Here is a 21,482-nt window from a genome sequence, read left to right on the forward strand (position 1 = left end):
AGTTGCAGACATTTTATTGAAGGGTTATCAAAATTGATATTGAACTATGGAAAACTCCTTAGGCTTTGGGTTTTTGTAGTGTCAATTGCCACAAGTACTAGAGTCTCCATATCCTTACCCTTATCCTTATCTGACTCATCCTATTTCACTTCTTTCTATTCCACCTCAATAGGTCTGGATTTAACTTCTTTAGGTGCCTCCTGTGCACCGATGTCACCACTTGGTACACCATCCTCTGCCTCTATTGTTTTATCATTTTCATTTGCAGGCTCATTCTCAACATAATCCAAAAAATTTTGTTCACCAACATCCTAAGTATCCTCTTCTTTATTTACATTGTCTGCCAGAGGATTTTCTAACTGAGTGGCATCATTTTGAGAGACAATACCTACAATTTGGTTCTCAATAAGAAACTTTTTCTAGATTTCATTGGTTTCTCTCCTTATATCTTCAACTCGACCATCTATCAGACTATTGACCCTGTGCTTGCTTCTGAATTCCTTTTTATATGCTAATGAAATTAATCTGTCAATTTCTTCTATAGTGATATTGGTGCACTGATTAACCAATTCACTCTCCTTTATTTCTCTATCGATTTGGCTAGAAGATTTTCTCCTAGTATCAATAAGGTTGTACAAATATTTGGGAAGATACTTTTCTAACTCAATCAATGCTTTACTAAATACATCCATGTACAAAATTACAGCTTCCTCAATCTACCTCCAATCCTTATCATCCATATTTACATAATATACAAGGATGTTCTTCAAATTTCCATCTTTAATAATTTCATCAATTAATTCCTAAGTAGATAATAGAGGGACAATATGATACTCTCTTTTAGAAGATTTCATCTTATCGAATTCTATATCCTCATCTAGATCTGATTTTATTTTCTTTCCTTTCTTAGTCTTGTCTGTCGGTATAAGATCAGATCTTGCCTTCTTCTTCTTTGGCTTCTCCTTCTAACCACTAGATTGGGGTTTTCGAATCACTCTAGCAAATTCACCTTTCTTCGGTGCCTTGTGAATATCTGAATCAGATTTAGTTTCTGATTGCACCTGAGAAACAACTAAATACTCTCTTTGTGTCATCTGCTTCTTCCTCATAACACCTTTTATAACACTAGATGGCTCAGATTCAGCAGGAGGTGTCTTCACCAGAGCAGGAGAAGATCCTGTTACTTTTATTTTAACAGCAGCAGGTATAGGATTTTATTTCTTTTCTTTTTCAACTGCATCCCTTGCTGCCCTAGCAATCCTGACTCTTTCCTAGGGATGGCCTTCCTCAACAATAATATCTTCTACAATCTTTGTCACCTTCCTCTTCCTCATCAATTCAGAGAACTTGGAGTGTAGCTCCATTGATTTCTATTTGCATGTTTCAAACCTCTCCTCCTTGGTGTCTTTTGGAACATTCAGTAAGTGTTGTGCATATGCATCCAAGGTAGTCTCATCAACCTCATACCCTATTGGCATTATCCATATTGTTTTGGGTTGAACTTCTTCAATTAGATATTCATCCTTATTAACCATAAAGCAGATTGTCCCCTTATATTTCCTGACAATTTCTTTGGAGATCCTCACTCTTTGTTTCATCTTATCTTGAAAATTTTTAAAGAAAGCCCACAATGCAACATTATGATTGTCCTAGTTCCCAAGTTTGTCAAGTCCTTGCTTTATTTTCTATGAAAATGGTCTATCATAAGCCCATTGCACCCTATCAATTCTAGGGATTTGGTTCATGAAATAGAAGGCCAGATAGATAATCAAAGATCCAAATTTAAAAATATTCTTCTTATCCTGTTTAATCTTCTTCAAATTTATGAACAATTCCTCCAACAAAACACTACATAGGTCATAATGACCATTTTGTAAGCTGCATGATCAAACTCTAAACCAGTTAGTTTGTTCACGGTAGGGTTCATGACCTTCTGCAACCTTGGCTTCTCACCGGTTTGATTCAAATAGGTAACTGCCTTAATTGCATCAGCAATGATCTTGTAAGGTTGGTCTAGCCACATGAATTTAGCATGGATCTTGCTTAGCACATATCTTACCCACTCCCCATCAAAAGTCAGAAAGTTCACAAATTGGGTGAAACCCTTTCTTTTTCAGTTAAGCAAATTTTGGCTTAGGATTGTCGATATCATCCATGATTCTATTGATGTCTTTCAAGCCAGTTTCTTCAATTTCATAGTGAATATAAGCTCGGACATCATTGACATGCAAGACTCTATATGGAATGAAGGAAAATACTCCAACCGGGTTGTCCTCCATGGACTTGTAGGGGTGTTTCTTAAAAATAGGATAGGTTTTGTCCTAAATCGCAACCACTAGTGGAGTAGGAATGGAAGATGCAGATGCCATTTTAAAATCTCAGAAAATTAGACTCATAAAATGCCCTTTGAGAAATACCTTAACCAATTGTTAGATGCCCTAGATCTCTTTGCCGGATTGCTTTTAGCTCTTTGATCGCCCGAAAACTTTGATCTCCTTGTTCTTTAGATTTAAAAACATTATTCACAAAGTGAATAATGATTCTCGTATTTTCCCTTTTAACTTTGAAAACCTTAATTTTACATTGAAATAAATATTCAACCATCTGACTTCTGGATATAAACGGTCATCTATAATCCATCCACTACAAATCTCATCAAGGGGTACTGCAAGATTTCCATTGATTTGCCTCCCCCTAAGGCCAAAATCCCTAATTACCAGATAAAGATTCTACACCGAATTCAGGGTCAGATCCATTATCTACCTTAGATTCATCCTTCTTTACCAACATCTTCTTATGCTAATCTTTGATCTCATCAAATTTTGCCTTTCCCTTTTCACCTGATTTGTTCTTGTCAATTGGAACATAGTTTTTACTTCTGTAGAATTTTGCAATATGACCGGTTTTGTGTCATTCTCTACAAACAATACTATTCTTCATAGGTTTGAAGTTCATATGGTTCTGTCTTGTCTTGCATAGATTAGAGATATGTCCAAACATTCCACAGACATAACATCTTTTGTTGTGAAAGTTATTTATTACTACTCTAAACATGTTTGACTTGTGTCCAAAATTATTTCATATGAAACACTGACCGGTAAAGGTAGAAACATTGTTCATGTTGTTCATCATATTGTTATTGTTCATCATTCCATTATTCATCCTTATTCTGCACTGACTTGCCATATGACTAGATTTGTTGCAAACAAAACATCTACTACTAAATTTATGATCATTATGCTATCTTACCGGAGGATTCTTGCTCTTCTTCTGATCAGGTTTAGCGTTGCCTTGTCCAGATCCAGAGGATTCACCTTTCTCAAATCCTATACCTCGCATATCCTTTCCATGTCTATGAATTTCCAGCATCTCATCAAGTCTTTCTAAACTAGCTTTGAATTTGTCTTTGTACTCATTGGTAGTAGCAAGTTCATTCGTCAAGGTAACAACCTATCTTTCAAGTTCTTGACCATTGTTCCTTGATTGTGTCAACTCAAGTTTCAATTGATCATTCTCATAGGTAAGCCTGAAGCATTCATCAGATCTTTCCTTTAATGATTGTTTCAGATTCTCTTCATTCTTCTTTTGGTCCTCAATCTATTTAGTCAGTCTCATCACAATGGATTGCATCTCATTCTTCAGAGAAACATTGTCTCTCTCAATCTTGTTAACCTCATCAAATTTGTCATGGTATTCCATGATCTGATCTTCTTTCTCATTCAACTTGTCCATTAATTCCTTCCTCTTTTCTCTGCAGATATTTTCTTGATCCTTTAGATCACTAATGAATTCATCACTAACATTCAAATTCTTCTTCAAGATACAAACTGTTATCATATGCACACTCCAATGAGACATTGTATGTGATGGAAGGTTTTGTCATTGATGGCAACCTTGCAATCTTATGATACCAGCAAAGGCATTATACCGGCATCAAGCAGATCACACTCTACACCGGCACTCAGGACACTGACACTGGCACAAAGAAAAGAAGTATACCAGCACAAAGGCCGACAGGATTTTATTATATTATATTTTGTTTATTATTGTAAAAACTTTGTAAGCCGACTTGGAAAATTGTAAAATGACTCTTATATATAAGAGAGATCATTGTAGACATTTGGGAATTAGTGAGGAAAAATATTAGGCAGACCTATTATGTGAAATATAGGCTAAGGGTTTATGTAAGAAGCAGAGCAGCAATCGGTACTAGATCAAGCATTATAGATGCTATTGTAAAGCAATACAAGATATTGGATTTGTATAATCCTCATTGTAAGTCAGTGAGACTTCCCATTGAGCAGTGAGCTCTAGGCAGTTGGCCTTCCTGCATGTGCAGGCCCCTATTGTAAGTAATATTCTCTTATTGGCTAGTGAGTGAATATTGTGGGTCACAAATCCCACTGAGGTTTTTCCCACACCGGGTTTCCTCATTAAAACCTTGTGTTATGGTGTGCTTTTCATGTGGATGTTCTTAATTCTGTTTATTGCATTATTTCTTGCATACCGATACACTATTATAATATGTTCTACATGTTTTAATTTAAGAAATATTAAATACCGGTTAGATACTGATTCACCCCCCCCCCCTCTCAGTATCTGTGGGATCCCTAACAATTGGTATCAGAGCTTGGTCCTCTATTTTCAGAAGCCTAACAACTTGAGGAAGATCTTGACACCGGTAAAGATGGAGAATCTGATGAAGCAACTTGAAGGAGCTCTTATAGACTATGATGCAGAGAAATTGAAAAATATCAAACTAGAAGATGATTTAAGGGTAGCTCAGGATATCATTCAGGCACTTCAAGAAAATTTTACTGTTACAAGAAATAAGAGAAGAGAACTTTGTAAAAAATTGCAAAATGAGAATGATGAAAAGGAATCACTTAATGATATGATAAGAAAGTTGAAACAAGAGAACATGACAACAAAGAATGAGATGCAAGATATGACTATGAGATTTTGCAAAGAATTGAGGATAGGAAGAAGAATGAAGAAGAATTGACCAGAAGACTAAGTGATGCAACAAATGAGAACACAAGACTTAGCTATGAAAATGACATGTTGAAGACAGATCTGATGCATACTCAGAATGACTCAAATGAACTGATGAGACAAAAAGAAGTCTTAGAAAGAGAACTAGAAACTGCAAATCAACATAAAGAAAGATTCAAGAAAAGCTCAGAGGAACTTGGCACCTTATTGAAGAATCAAAAACCTAAAGGTGACACTTCTGGAATTGGCTTTGAAGTTGGTGAAAGCTCCGGTACTACAAATACTCAGGATCACAGCAAACCGGTAAGACAACCTAATGCTTATAAATTCAATGGAAAATGCTTTAACTATAATAAGTATGGTCATAGAGCATATGAATGTAGATCTAGAAATTATCAGAATATCAACACACCCACCGGTCAATGTTCTAAATGCAACAAAGTTGGTCACAACTCTAAAAATTGTAGAATGAATGTGAGATGTTATGTTTGTGGAAGATTTGGACATTTATCTAATCAATGCTGAACACAAACTGGCATAGGCTATGGGAAAGCTATTTAGAAGAATAATGTAACTTGTTATGCATGTAACAAGATTGGGCATATTGCAAAATTCTGTAGAAGTAAAGGAACACTGGTAGACAACAAAAGTTCTAGCTTGAAAGGTAAAGAAAAAGTTGAAGAGGTTAAGCAAGTATTCTCAAAACAATGGATTAGAAAAGTTGATCTAACTATTGGGAATACTCCTCCACCAGTAGAACAAACCAATGCTTCACTAGAAGGATAGAGTGATGCTTCACCGGAAGGACAAAGTGATGCTTCACCGACAGGACAGAGTAGTGCTCCACCGGCAGGAAGTTCTTCATCTAATTGAAGAAAGTTTCCTTGAGGGTTTGGCAATCTGATGACACATGTGCTATTATTCCCTTGGTTAGAGATAAGAAGTTGAAAATTACTTTTTACCGACAGACAATGTTAAGAAAATACCTAACCGGGATGCATTTAATGTGGTAGATGGCAAAAAGACACTATAAAATTGAGGTTTTGGCTCCATTCCATTTCACCGAGATTTCAAACCTACGAAGAGCACAAAGATTCTGAGCTAAGGCATTTTGAGAAAGAGGCAAGAACACTCCAAGCATTCATCCATCCTAAAGGGAGTAAAAGGTATTTAATCATGGCATCCACCTCTGCAATTGAATATATAGAAAACCCTACTATTGTCAAAGTGATAAAAAGACCTAGGCCCATATTTCAGTTAGTTCCCAAGGTAGCAAAGAAAGATGATGCCTTAGGTGCTTTTTCTCAAATTCCCAAGGGAGTTGTTTATGCTAAAGACCCCAGAATTTACATCCACTGCAACATTGAGGAACTAGGAGATGAAGAGATTAAAACCATGTTTAAAACTATGATATGTGATAAAACCGGCAATGTAAAAGATGAACACAAGATCATTGAAACCCTAGGATTTATAGAGATCCTTAGCATTCCTGAATTTCCCAAGGATGTGATTAGGATAGTCTTAAGCAGGGTACATGGTGAATTTTTCTGGTTAGATGCAGTCCACAAAATCACTAAGGAAGTTGTGAAAGCTGTCACAGGGTTACCAACCACCGGTAAAAGGCTAGATAAAACCTAGAAAGTATCCAATGACCTAGTTACAAACCTAACTGGTGCAACATTCGACAAAAGGTCCCTAAGAGTTAATGATATAACAGACATTAATGTAAGATTTATCAGCATGATATTAGGGTATAAAGCTACTCATGCAAATAGACTCAATTCAGTTTCAAGTTTATGCATTAAGAGTGCTTATGATATGGTCACAGAAAATGCAAATATTGATATATGTGAGTGGTTAAAAGATGAATTAATTGACAACCTTGGAAACATTAAGAAGGACAAGAAAGGAACTTTCAGGTTTGGAAATCTGTTAGTATGTCTGATGCTACATATAACAAAACAAGTTCCCGGTATAGACTACAAAGAACTTGGTTATGATATACTGGTAGGTAAACAATTAACAAAACTATTCAATAACATGGGAGAAAACAAGGGAAACAATATTCATGACTTCTTTCAAGCATTAAAGGCCAAAATGAAGAAAAGAATCAAGTTATCACAAAAGATTGTCGACAAATACAAAGATGAAATATGCTTTATAATCAAGAAGGATGAAATCTAGATGGAAGCAGTCATCCCTAGGACAGTTTGGGTAGCTGAGATGGGCTATGAAACAAATGATCATATAATAGAAACATATGCTAAAGCACTTCTAAGAAGCCCCCAAAGAACCTAAGGAAGAAATATTTGGTAGTGCAAAAACTATTGAAAGCCAAATACAATCAAAGAAAAGAGTGAAAAAGGTTGAGGCAGTTGTAAGGAAAGGTTCCAGACAAGAAAAGGCCATCAAAAAAGATGTGTTGAAGAAAACTGGTATAACAGAGGATGAGTTAGCAGCTCCACAACTTGAAACTCACCTATCACCAGTAGGTACTTCTAGGAGTGGCATGCCTGCAACTTTCAAAAAAGTTGTAAGTAAAAGAGATCCCTCACTAGCAACCACACCCTCACCTAGGAGGACAAGACAAAAACAACAAGCAGTGAGATCTTCGGTAAGAAAGGCTACACCAAAGAAGAAGAAACTGACACCCAAAAAGAAGAAGAGGACAAACAAAGACTTGGCCCCTCTTGATATACTGCTGAATGAAATTACAGAGGAAGGTAAATTGAAAAATATAGAGAAAATATATGACACTTTAACAGCTGATGAAAAAGAACAAGTTGAAAATAGTGTTATATTGCATATGGATATGTATAAGAAGTTTTTGATGGAAGTAGTAAATGAAATTCCAAATGAACTATTTAAGAGACTAGAAGCAAGAAGACAAGCAGTAATAGAACTGGACAAGAAAATAAAGATTGAAAAGCTACTTGCTGTTTATCCAGTAAACTCACCCAAAGAAATTGATGACCTAATTGCTCAAGCAAACCGGTCAGTATTTTCTACTGCACACCGGCACATTGCTTGAATGGTTGGAAGAATTAATGAGGTAACTGAGGAAATAGAAAATGAATGGGATATATTCTTAGTTGAAAAAGAAAAACAAGAAGAATACAGGAACTCCAAACCCATAAAAGTTTATCAAAAAGATAGAGACAAGGGTAAAGGTAAAATTGGTGGACCACCTAGTATCAAGGTTAGAGACAACTTACCCCCACCTCCTTTGATTACTCCACCAGTAAAAACAACAGCTACAGAAGATCAACCGGCAGCTGAGAATATGGATGTAGAGGATGGTAATACTAATCCCGAAGTCTTATATACTATGGATGTTGATACTCAAAAGATCAACATAGTGGTAGACAAAGATACAGTTGATCAGATTGACATGACTAGTGAGCCTCCGATAGTTGAGCAAACTAAAAACACACGGGAGAAACCAACAAAAGACAAAAAGAAAAAGGTAGAGACTTAGACTGAGACAATGCAACAAAGAGAGCAAAAGGCTCAGGAATAGGAACAACAACAATAGGAACAAGAACATAAGGAAACAGTGCCACCGACAATTGGAGAAATAGAAAAACCATTGCTTAAAGAAATGCATACACAAACAGACCTACCAGAGGTCAATACAAGCTTGGTTATTTCTACCGGTACTCAGATTGTTGGTTCATCATCAAGCTTCAAATCAACTAATGTGACTGAGGTACTATTAGATTCAATCAAAAAGATAACAGACTACAACTCACAAGCTTACAAGGCAATTGATGATACCATACCAATTTTGAAGGTAATTGCTCCTAACTGTAATATAGACAATAAAGATTCTTTAGGACAACTTGATACACTGTGTAAATATATCATAGAAAACATTGAGAAAATAAAGGAAGAGTAATTGAAGGATAAAGTAGAAATTGAAAAACAAAAATTCTTTGAAGAGCAAATAAAGAAGTGTAACAGAGATTTTGACACACTTCTACTGAAATTGTGTAATTTATTGAAAGAGTACAAAACTCTGTACAAAGACACCTGTAAGACAAACTTTTTGACTGTAGATATAGACAAAAAGATGAGCAAGGTACAGGATGAGATCAATAAACTTGCAAATAATTTTGTTAACTCACCTGATACACTATCAGTTTTTGAGGAGAAGATAACAAATTTTGAGGAAGATTTACTTAAATTAGAAAGAGAGAGAGAAAGAATAGTGAATAAGGCAAAAAATTTGAGATCAAAACTAAGTCCAAGATTGGACTATCTAGCATCACTATGGAAGGAAGTATCTGAAGCACTAATACAAGGACAAAAAACACCAGCAGAACATTTGCAACATCTCACTGGTACAGTGAAGAGAACAGAGACAACAATAAAGGATAGCAAAAAGTTTATGGACAATATAAACTTGATTTTGGGAGATCTTTTTCAAATTGTAACCACCTAGTTACAGGTTAAAACTACACAATCTACTGACATCTTGACAACCTTTGTCGTTGATGCCAAAGGGGGAGTAGTGGGATGAGAAAATTCAATATATCACATGAACCACATGCTCAGGGGGAGCACACACATTTTTGGTAACATTTTTGGACTTCACATTTTTGGATACATTTTTTTTTAAATTTCTCATGAGTGTTGCCATCAATGCCAAAGGGGGAGATTGTTGGCATATGCACACTCCAATGAGACATGGTATGTGATTGAAGGTTTTGTCATTGATGGCAACCTTGCAATCCTATGATACCGGCATCAAGCAGATCACACTCTGCACCGGCACTCAGGACACTGGCACCGGCACAAAGAAAAGAAGTATACCGACACAAAGGCCGATAGGATTTTATTATATTATATTTTTTTTATTATTGTAAAAACTTTGTAAGCCGACTTGGCAAATTGTAAAATGACTCTTATATATAAGAGAGATCACTGTAGACATTTGGGAATGAGTGAGGAAAAATATTAGGTAGACCTATTATGCGAAATATAGGCTAAGGGTTTATGTAAGAAGCAAAGTAGCAATCGGTACTGGATCAGGCATTATAGATGCTATTGTAAAGAAGTACAAGATATTGGATTTGTATAATCCTCATTGTAAGTCAGTGAGACTTCCCATTGAGCAGTGAGCTCTAGGTAGTTGGCCTTCCTGCATGTGCAGGCCCCTATTGTAAGTAATATTCTCTTATTGGCCAGTGAGTGAATATTGTGGGTCACAAATCCCACTGAGGTTTTTCCCACACCAGGTTTCCTCGTTAAAACCTTGTGTTATGGTGTGCTTTTCATGTGGATGTTCTTAATTCTGTTTATTGCATTATTTCTTGCATACCGGTACACTATTATAATATGTTTTGCATGTTTTAATTTAAGAAATATTAAATACCGGTTAGATACTGATTCACCCCCCCCCTCTCAGTATCTGTGGGATCCCTAACACAAACCTCACTTCTGGTTGCATCAAGATCCTCAAGTGCCACATTGAGTTGTCTCTGGAAACCAGAATCCATTGAATCAATCTCCTAGATCTTCCTCAAAGGAACTAGGATCTGATACCAATTGTTAGAATCAGAGATCACTGAGAGGGAGGGGGGGTGAATAAGTGATCTACCAAAAATTGAAACCACAAACTTATTCTTTATCCACTAGTTAAGAATGAATAATAGATAAGAACATAAACATGCAACAATAAATACACAAATCCACAACATTGGAATTTTTACGTGGAAACCCGGAAAGGGAAAAACCATGGTGGGGCTGGAACTCATAATATTCATATACTATGGCCAGGAGTACATAAATATTACATAGATGGGAATGCACTTGCATTCAGGCTCACTGCCTATAGCTCACTACTAAAATTAAGTTGCCTATAGGGCTACAAACCTCAAGGAAGTCTCACTGACTTATAATTTGTTTACAATGTGTAAATACAATGAAATAAACTCTTAATCAACATTTGACTATGCAAAGATGAGTTCTAGTTAGGCTTTGAATCTCTATTTGTCTCTGCTCTACTAAATACTTTGTCTCTATCTCAGTCAGCTACGAGTTGGTCTAAAAGAAAAATGGGCATGTGAAATTGTGCTTAGTCACACCAAAATGCGTTACCAAACACATAACACATTGAAAATCAATTGGCAAAATGATCTTATATATCCGGTCTTACCACAAAAACAATCTCCTTCAAGTTAGCTTCAATAATTGTAACGTGTAGATCAAGTCGGCTTCAATCTCAAACAAAACATAGCACTATACAAAATGATTATAACCACATGCTTCCTAAAGGTCTTCCATATCATTGAGATCACACATACAATCACCAAAACATCGTAATCACCACAGATAATTCCAGATCAAAAAATTACTGAAATACCCTATTTTACCATGTTTTATCAGTTAAATGCCTACTAATTACCACCAACTTCCAGATAAGATGGATCACGACTGCCAGATCAAACCATCATGAAGAGTTGCCATCAATGACAACCCTAAACAAATAATCAACCACCAAAAGTCACATGAAATCATCGGGTGAGTGTCAATTCCCAACACTTCCGAGGCTAAGTCTACACCTATGTCTTTTGTCCCTCCCAAAGATCGTGCATTCGTTGGATTCCTATACCTACGCCTGCAAATTGAAAAATGGTGTTTAGGTGGCTATATAGGGTTTTGGCTTAGTCAAACCCCTTGTTTTGGTGATTTCTACCTCCACAAATAGCCAATAATGTACTAAAAATGTGTGTGCAAGAATCTTGTGTGTATGCAAGATCCTAAATGAACAAGAAATTAAATCTAGAGTTCTACCCTACGCTCAGAGAGTAAACCCTAAATGAGTGTAAATTTAAATTTGAATGCTTCAAATCACAAATGAAATAATGGATCTAAAGCATGAATGTAAATCTAAAAACAAGTGTTACAAATTTCATACAAAGATATGAAAATAACATGAAACCAATCAATAGTCAGTGATCTCCTATTATTCTTCAAAGCTCCAAATGATGATGAAAATGATTGTTGTAGATTTGACAAATGCTTGATTTGATAATTGAAGACTTCACATAAACCTGCACTTTCACTTCATAAGAGGCTTCTTCAAAATTGCTAGATGGATCCCTTAAATGAGGAAAGAGAAGGCTATATATATGAAACCCTAACTTTGTTTTTGATCATAGGCCAACCTAGAATCAATATAATTTTGCAATCCATTAGATTTAAACATAAAACTACCATCAAAATAACATGCTCCCAAAATTCAAGGAGAAAAAGTAGGGACCAAGAGGAAGTGCCTTGGTCTGACTAACTTTTTCCAAATTTTTTTAGGGAAGCAAGGTATCATGATTCTAAATTCAATTCCAGAATGATGTGACAATTCAAGGTGTTTAGATATGTCAAATTGGACCTTGAAGGTCAAAATAAGACATAATTATGGCTTTTGAAGAATTAATTAATTAAAAAATTAAAATAAAAGGGGCACACTTAGGGTAAAAGGCCTAATTTTATGATGTATAGAGGGTGATGAATAATAATGAACAACAAATACCCTAACTGGTACTGAGAGGGGGGGTGAATTAGTACAGACAAAAAATTCTCAACAACTTATCAAGTTAAAACAATGATAACCGGTTGTCTTCATCACTGAACTTAATCATGGCAATATCGGTTAAACACAATAAGACATGAGACAACTAAACTAGTAAAACTGAATACTTCAAATAACATTCAACACTTGATAACTACTTCACCAATATACATATGCATGTGTTGTATCAGTAATACCATAACTATTCACTTTGCATGCATAATCACCTAAACATAGTCTGCTCAATCATCACATGAAAAATGCACAACTCATGACACATAGATTTTTCACTTGGAAACCCAAATGGGAAAAACCACGGTGGTGATGAATACCCACAAGCATATTTTTGAACTGTTTTGAAGCTCGCTCTGTTAGGAGCCTAGTCCAGTTAAAGACTTTACAATAAGGTTATGTTAGGAACCGATCCTATTAAATATCACTCGGTTAAGGGATGGCTATATACCCTGTTAAAGGTTGAAACCTTATTAAAGGTTACCTTGCTAGAGGATTTGAAGAACTTAATGATCTTGAGTCACCTAGTTAGAGGATTTACAATAAGCCTATTAAAGCTACCCAGTAAAGGGATTTTCCTACTGTTGAAATGGTTAGAAGACAACAGGTAAAGATCTGATCTGATAACAACACTATATGCTAAGGCAGATCCCTTTCAGCTCCTCTACTCTGCAATCACACTCTGCAGTTTTCCACTCACTGGTCTGGCAAGTATCTCATCACTTGGATACAAAACACAACATTTGCCAACACTAACAATAACAAACATCATCGACCTTATAGACAACAATTAGTTCGGTAGCATAAACCCTAAACATTTTAGGTTTACAATTACAAGTGGTCCAATCCTGACCGTTCAAACACTTTGCATAGAATAAAACAGTCTCAAACAGATCACAAGTCATTCTACATCATCCATTCTTCACTGCACATTAGAATCAGTAACCCATCATGCTCTCTTCACATATCGCTAAGAAGAATGTCCATTCCCGAGGTAGACATTTAATGCAATTGATCTTTACATGCAAGATCCTCAAGGAAATCATTCACGTGCACAAAAATGATGTGGCATCTTGATCTCATCCTCATCTCTTAGCTAACTCATCACAAAATATCACCGGTTACATCACACAAGCTAGATTGCCAAACCAGAACCCTAGAGCTGAGACTACCAACTAGTAGTCACACTTAGTGAAACCCTGACACTGGTTCACTACATCTCTTCGTACCAGTTCTCCAACTTGAACATCAATAACAACTTCTTCTAATCTTCATACCGGTTCACCTGTACTTATTGACATCAATGACAACATACATTATCATCATAATCATACCGGTTCATCATATGCCAACAATCTCCCCCTTTGGCATTGATAGAAATACTCAGTGTAGCATTGCAACTATAACATATATCTTCATCATCAGATATCTTCTCCCCTTTGACATCAATGCGAAAGTGGATGTGTTGTTCATCAAAACTGATTAACTCAAGCACACCTGCAATTGATCTATGAAGTAGCCAATTCAATCTATGAAGAACCTTAGGGCTTGGACAACATGACAAGGATCTAAATCTTTCTACTCTTCAGGCTCTACAAAACCTAGGCAGGTACACCTTTGATGCTTAGAATTAAACCTATTACACACCTATGACAACATCAACATAAATAGATAGATCTCACCAGGGCTCTATAACAAGTAGTTTACTACAGATAGGTTAGATCTACACATAAAACTTAGCTATGTTTGAGCATGAGATAGATGAAACATTTCAAAACATAACATAAACTAAAGATATTCTCATTGGATTTTTGATTGGTTTGAGAATCCCCTTAATTGCAGGATCAGTGCCTTATCTAAAGGCAACAGAGTCACAAATCAAACTATAGATGAAAACTTATACTACAGATCCATCTTAATTCTTAAGTATTCCTACATTTAATACCTTGCATAAATGCATTACTTAGCTCATCCATAGAAAATATCAGATCTAGAAACATAATCCCTATTTTATTAATGTTTGTTCACAGAGTTTAAAATCTTCCTTGAAGATTACCTACAAACCAACATTACACTCACAGACACAGCTACTCATGACTGACTTGATCCTCCATAAGAATCAGATTTGAATAAAATGAGATTACATTTCAAAGACAAATTATGTATGAATTTGTGCATGCCTTACATACACAAGAACCTACAACTAAGAACACCTATAGCAAAGAATTGAACTCCATTACTAAAAGAAAAGTCTTGCCATATACAATCTTGAAGAGAAATCAGAATTGGAAACCATGAAAATATGGAGCCATTCTCCAAATTTTTGGAACCCTTACAATTGAGAAGAATTGAGAATAATAAGAGGAGGGAAAGATCAGATCTGCATAACACACTGCCAAGTGTCCCCTTTCTCAAACTGAAATTCATTATCTTCTTCTTTCCCATGGAAAATTCTCCCAAAATATCCCACATTTGTTGAAACTAACTCCATAGCTGCCTTCTTCATCTTGAGAGCTTTCCGGCAATATATAATACTTCATATTTTGGGCAAAAATGGACCTCTAGGCGAATAAATTCTACATATGGATCCATCATTTAAATTTTTCAAAATTCTTATATAGTTTGCACTATACAATTTAACTTTGCTTTTTTGCCTCTTTTTTAGCCTGATGCCCTACCACGTAGTGGTCTCTGATTGGCTGATGGGATCCACTTGGTGCCACCTCAAATGACACATCACTCCACCACGTGTCCACCTCGTCACTACCACTAGGTTGCTTGTTCATCGCCACATCATCGCCATATGTTTGTCACCTATGCACCAAGTCACTGAGATTCGGACTGCCTTCTGTCTTTCACCATTTCGTGATGGCTAACCAGCATGCACCTTTCCTTCATGAAATGACGCGAGCCATCGGATCACCACCAAACTTGCACGATCTTTACCCTGCTCATTTTCGCAGATGCTTTTCGCCATTTCATAGAGGGTAACGGACGAGCATCTTTGGCTTGCGAAATCATGCGCACTGTTGATCTTCTTGGAACCTGCTCACTGCTTAAGCCACCCTCCATCTGCAAAACTCACCTACCTTGGGATTGATGCCTACATGGGGTCCACTTGTCGTTGCTCAGCCTCCTTGGTCGCCTCGGGAAGCATGCCTACGCGTGTGGGGTCCACCTTGGGTGCCCAACACCATCCGTCAAAAGCCTTTATGCTTTGACATATTAGATGACTATGCCTTTGGTTATAAATATAAAAAAAAAATCACTTCACAGCCAATGTGGGATAAACATTTTTGCCTGTAACTGTGCATTTTGAAGGCTTTTTTCTGAGTTTGATGGCGCCATAGTGCAGAGGAGGAGAATGGTTGGTTTTTACTTTGCTATTTGCAATTTGTTGAAGCTTCAATTACACTTGCCAATGGCTATTGCTTGAAGACTTCTGCACATTCACCGTGTCCAACATGGGAGGGGGAAAACACTCTGCAACGTGACATTTGCTAAAGGGTTTCCACATTACCTCTCCTCCACCATCCATGCAGGGGTTCCAATTTGCACCTGCTATAATCTAAAACCCTCCCACGTGACCTTGCATAGCCAAAGCACTTGCCAAAACTCCTTTGACCCTCACGCAATCAGCCATATCAAATTTGTTTGAAAGTTTCTGCTGTTGTTCGGCTACTACGTTGGGGAAATTCAATTTCAAATCTGTAGATTTACATTAGCCTGAAGAATTAATGGCCTCCTTTGATTGCAGCCTCATCTTCCAGGAGATTTGGCTTACACATGCCAATTTGCCTTTGCTTGAAAGATTATAAAACTATTTAACACTGCCACCAGGAGGAAAATGCTAGCAAAAGTTGTGAAATTTGCTTTACATCTGCCAATGCCATTTGCCTTGAAAATCTAACGTGGTCTATACCTTTTCATTTGCCACTTGCTGGAAAACATTGCTAGCAAGGTCATGCGCTAAGTGCATCTGTTTGGAGCTTTTAAATTCCCTTTGTCTTCATTTCATTGAATACCTTCTCTAAATAATGGATCATACATTTTCATTTTAAATATGCGTCCATCAATCCATAGATGACAAGTAAACTGAAGTCCCCTCTCACCATCCTATTGGCGAATTGTAGTCGAGCTGACATTGATATACATTGCCATGAATTTAGAACCATTTTGCCATACATTTAATTGCACGGGCATGAGCCAGGTCGGGCCCCAAAGTGGGTCTGACTATTTTTTTTTCGTTTTCATGCAACTGACCTCTGGAAACGATCGGCACCATTTTTGGATCATCAAACTAAGTTTTACAACTTTCAGGCACTTACGCCACATTTTCGCATTTAATCGCGAAGACGTAATTTTGAAACCGGTCAAAACACCTTTCTGGACCTCACCATCTAACAAGCGTGTACTCTGATATACAAGGATGAACTCTACCAAATTGTTTTCCAAGAAAAATCTCGAGCAAAGAGATATTAATTGTCGAAAATGACCAACTGGCTTTGTCGACACTGTGGACCTGATGAAGTCAATGTTCTGGCAACACATGATGCCTTTCTTAAAAATATCAAATGACCTTCATAGACCCTCAAATTTCAAACACAGGTACCTTGAAGTACATATTAAATTTTTGCATTCTCAGTTCAATCAAAAGTCTGACTGGGTACAAATAGTACGCTCATGAAAATGGCTACTTTAACTGATGCAACAACAAAAGTACGGATAACTGAAAAAGATGGCTCAATAGACCCTTTTGAAAACGGATCAAACAGATTGGCAGAGGCTTAAAATTTGAAACATGAGTCATCATTTATACCAACAATAGCCTGGAACAAACATTTTGGTATAATAGTCAATGAGGCAACTTTTACACTTATGCGAAATAGGACTCTGACTAGCAGTTGAAACAGGGACTTGTCAAACCATTCAAACTGCAAACAGTTTGAGCTTGGTAAACTGAGCAAATGGATTCATGAAGACTTGAAATTTTGCATGCTGACTCATATTTATGCATAGAATCCAGTCCATTTTGAATTCATCATGACAATCAACAAGGAAAAAAATATAAACACCCAAAGTAGGCTACTCAATAAAAACTGCATTTGTGCCTAAAATGCACTTTCAGCTCACCCCTCGAAATGGGTACCTGATAAACTTATCCAAATTGAATTCTAAAAGTTTCACATCACTAAATAGGCCAAATGAAAGGTGTAGGACACATATCCTGAGCCTTACCCTTCGAAAATCAACTAGCTCCATGTTGCCCTCTCTCTAACTAGGCCATTCAAACTGACTCATTTGGAAATGTAAAGCAAAAATTTGAATTGGGCCTCAAAACTTGACTCAATTTAATGAGTCCCAATAGTGGCTCTGACTGGGGATGGTTGATTGCAAGATCAACACAATAATTCAGAGTCTATGGTTAAGCAGACCACCCAAAAATAGATCATTCTCTCATCTCTTCTCTTGTCTTCTCAAAAACTGAGGGCTCCTTATTCCACCCAAACAACAGGGCACTTTATTGAAAACTATACAACCAAAGCAAAGTGACTGTACAAAATATACAAACTTACTCACAATAGATTATAACTGCTCCACTTTCGTCAACATTTACCTCTGTCAAAAATCTGATTTTCATCTCTTGATATCATAATCCAAACAAAGGCACCTTCCAGTAACAACTGAGTATAATCATTATAATCAAACCTTACCATCATACTTCTGAAACAACTGGTTTACATGCCTTTTGTCTGATTTTGAACTTTATAGTCACACATTACTTCAACAAAAGTAAAATCATGAGACAAGGCACAATAGAGGCCTTCCCACAAGATACCATGCATTTCACTATCCCAATCAATTCTATCATTTGCAAGGGTATCATCATGCTGAACTTCAAAAATAAAGCATTCAATCTCACTATTGTAGTTCTTATCAGCACATGCATTATTACCATTTAAATTCATAGAATGAGGGGCATTACTTACTGATTGATACAAACAAGGAACATAAATGTTACAATCCGGATGTGATACTTCACTATGCTGATCACACTCCCTACTATCCTTGTTCATCAAGCTCAAAACCTCTGCATTCTCAATATCCCATTCATGGAAAAGGAGGCATACCTCTGGCTGAAGCAAATCCTCAGCTAAGTCTTTCTCATTTAGACTTATATCCACCTGAAAAACTTCCATTTGTGGTCTGAAGTAATCATCACACAACCCATGCCTCTTATCTTCATCATGAAACATGTCACTGCTACATGGAATGGTATCAACATTGTGGACTGGTTCATCATTCACAACATCTGGCTGATCAATTATTTCTTCATACAAAGGGTTAGAAACCAAATGGAAAATCCCCTTATGAACATTATGACAATGAAGTGGTTGGTCCGTGTCTATGTCAACATTGAATAGAACATTAGAAACTTGCTAAAAATACCATCCGCCATATCATCATAATCATCTTCATCAGACAAGGAAGAAATTGAAACTAGGTTGGAACCATCCTCAGTGTTCCATGTTTCACAACCATAAATTTTCATCCTATGACCATCATTCTGAAAATCAAGATAATCATACTTATCTTGCCACAATTGATCTTATTTACCAATAGAACATTTGTCATCAGCCAAAGAACAAAGATGAATATTGCTGCCATTTACTTCATCTGATGAACTTTCAGCATGTTCACTAAAATTTTCTATCATAAAACCATTTGTTAGATCAGTATGTTGTTCATCAAGTGTACAAGCATTCAGTTCACAGTCCTTTTTTGAAGAATCCTCTTCACCATATTGCAGAAGGTCTTCATTAACAACTCTAAGCCTCTCCAACATTTGACCTTTCTTATCCACAACTTCAAGAGCTTGCCTAAGTTTTGCAATCTTCTGGAATTGCATTGCACTTTGTTGTTCCATATGACATTGTTTAAAAATTTGTTCATCAATGTGTGCTATATTTTCATTGCAATCATACATACCATTACAATTTTCTGAATTAACTTTGTGCATAACTTTCAAATTAAAAATATCATAAACATGATTATAAGAAGTGAAATCTGAAAATACTTTAACCTCGTCTTCAACACAATTGACATTATCAATATTTAAATGAGGATCAACCATTATTTGCACCAAACAACTCTGATTTTCATTGGGAATGAAATTGTCGTGGTTGCCAGCACAAGTATGAACACCAAAACTCTGAGCATTATTTCTCACTTCACACTTAGTTGCAGCATTACAAACACCATGACAGTAGACACCTATAGATACAAGTCTTTTAGGAATGCCATATTTTAAATTTTTCTCTATGTCCATGGCTGTCACAAATGCTTGATGCAATGTTTTTGGCTCTTTGTCCCTCAACCTATAACTCATCTTACTTCTAAAGGCATCCATATAAATCACTAAAGACACTTTGTCATTTAGTTTATACCCTTGTCGGATCTTATCCAATGCTTTGGAAAATCTGACATTGAAGGTCGGCACTAACTCACCTTCCTCAATTCTGATCTCCATCAATTTGCTCAGTGCATCATTAAAGTTTATTCTCTCAGCAAATTGCTCAAGAAAAGATGCAACTAATTCTTCCCATGAGGGAATAGAATCCACTAGCAAAAAGGAAAACCAATCCCTTGCATCCTCTTTCAATGATTGAACAAGTAACTTCATACACACATCTTCTTGACAGATTTCAAATTCTCCCATCAAATCTAAAAATATTTTCAAATGTTGACATGTTGATTCAGATCTCTTCCCACTAAATATTGGCAAATACTTTCTAATTTCCATGGGTATGGGGTTTGGGTAACTCGGAATACCTTCAAAGCTCAGAGCAGCATAATGGTTCATGATGAAACTTCCCCTATTATATGGTTGTGACACTTCACTAGGCATGGTCATATGTGAAAATACACAAGGTCACTACTCATTTCTTCTTGCTTCTACAAATAATTATACAACCTTGCATTGAATAATACAACACTTCAAGCACATATCCTTATTTAAATATTTTCATAACATTGCTTGACACAAAGATTTTCAAATCTGCATACTATAGAAGAATATATATGTTGTAACTTCAGTAAAATAGATATGCAAATAAGTTTGTAAATCCTCTTTCCCTCTTTACTAGTGCTGTTCACTTAATGGGAAAACTATTTTACTCATTTAGATTTTCAGGACAAATATCTTGCATTGAAACTTCTGAAAATACCTGGGTGTTTGCAGCTGTAGGATTTATAGTTATGAAGATTAACTTCCACTTTTAGCACTGTCTTTTACCTCAGAGTCGCCACCTCTTGCATAGAGGACATTTTGAACAGCAGAATGCCATTCAACACATATTTAAATTCTTTTATTATCTCCTTCAATATCGCTGCAATAAACACTCTTCCAGGCCATAAACATATAGATCTGGGAAAATCAACACCAAATCTATGTATATCTTGATACTGCACCTTTTATAAAACTCTTATGATGAAGAACTTATCTGAGCATACAACTAATTTAATCATTTGCATCTTAATATGACTCATCAAATTATCTACTAATCTTGTGAAAATCTTGGAATAAAAACTTCCCACAAGCACCGATACAGAGACTAGAGTCGCCACCCAATTATGACATTGGGGATAATTCATAAACAGCTATAAGAACTTCTTACAACTCTCAACAATGTATATTTTCTCTAATTCTTCACAAGAAAATTTCTCTGATAGCAAACAATACCATTACAACCTCAGAACATAATACTAAATCCCTCACCCATAAAAGACATTTTCAACTCTGTGCAATCTCAATGGACTGACTAACTGGATGAAATTATGCAATTGCTATTCAGAATCCCCAGCAGAGTCGCCATTTTTGTTGTTCATCAAAACTGATTAA

Source organism: Cryptomeria japonica, chromosome 9 (assembly GCF_030272615.1).
Source record: "Cryptomeria japonica chromosome 9, Sugi_1.0, whole genome shotgun sequence".
NCBI lineage: Eukaryota > Viridiplantae > Streptophyta > Pinopsida > Cupressales > Cupressaceae > Cryptomeria > Cryptomeria japonica.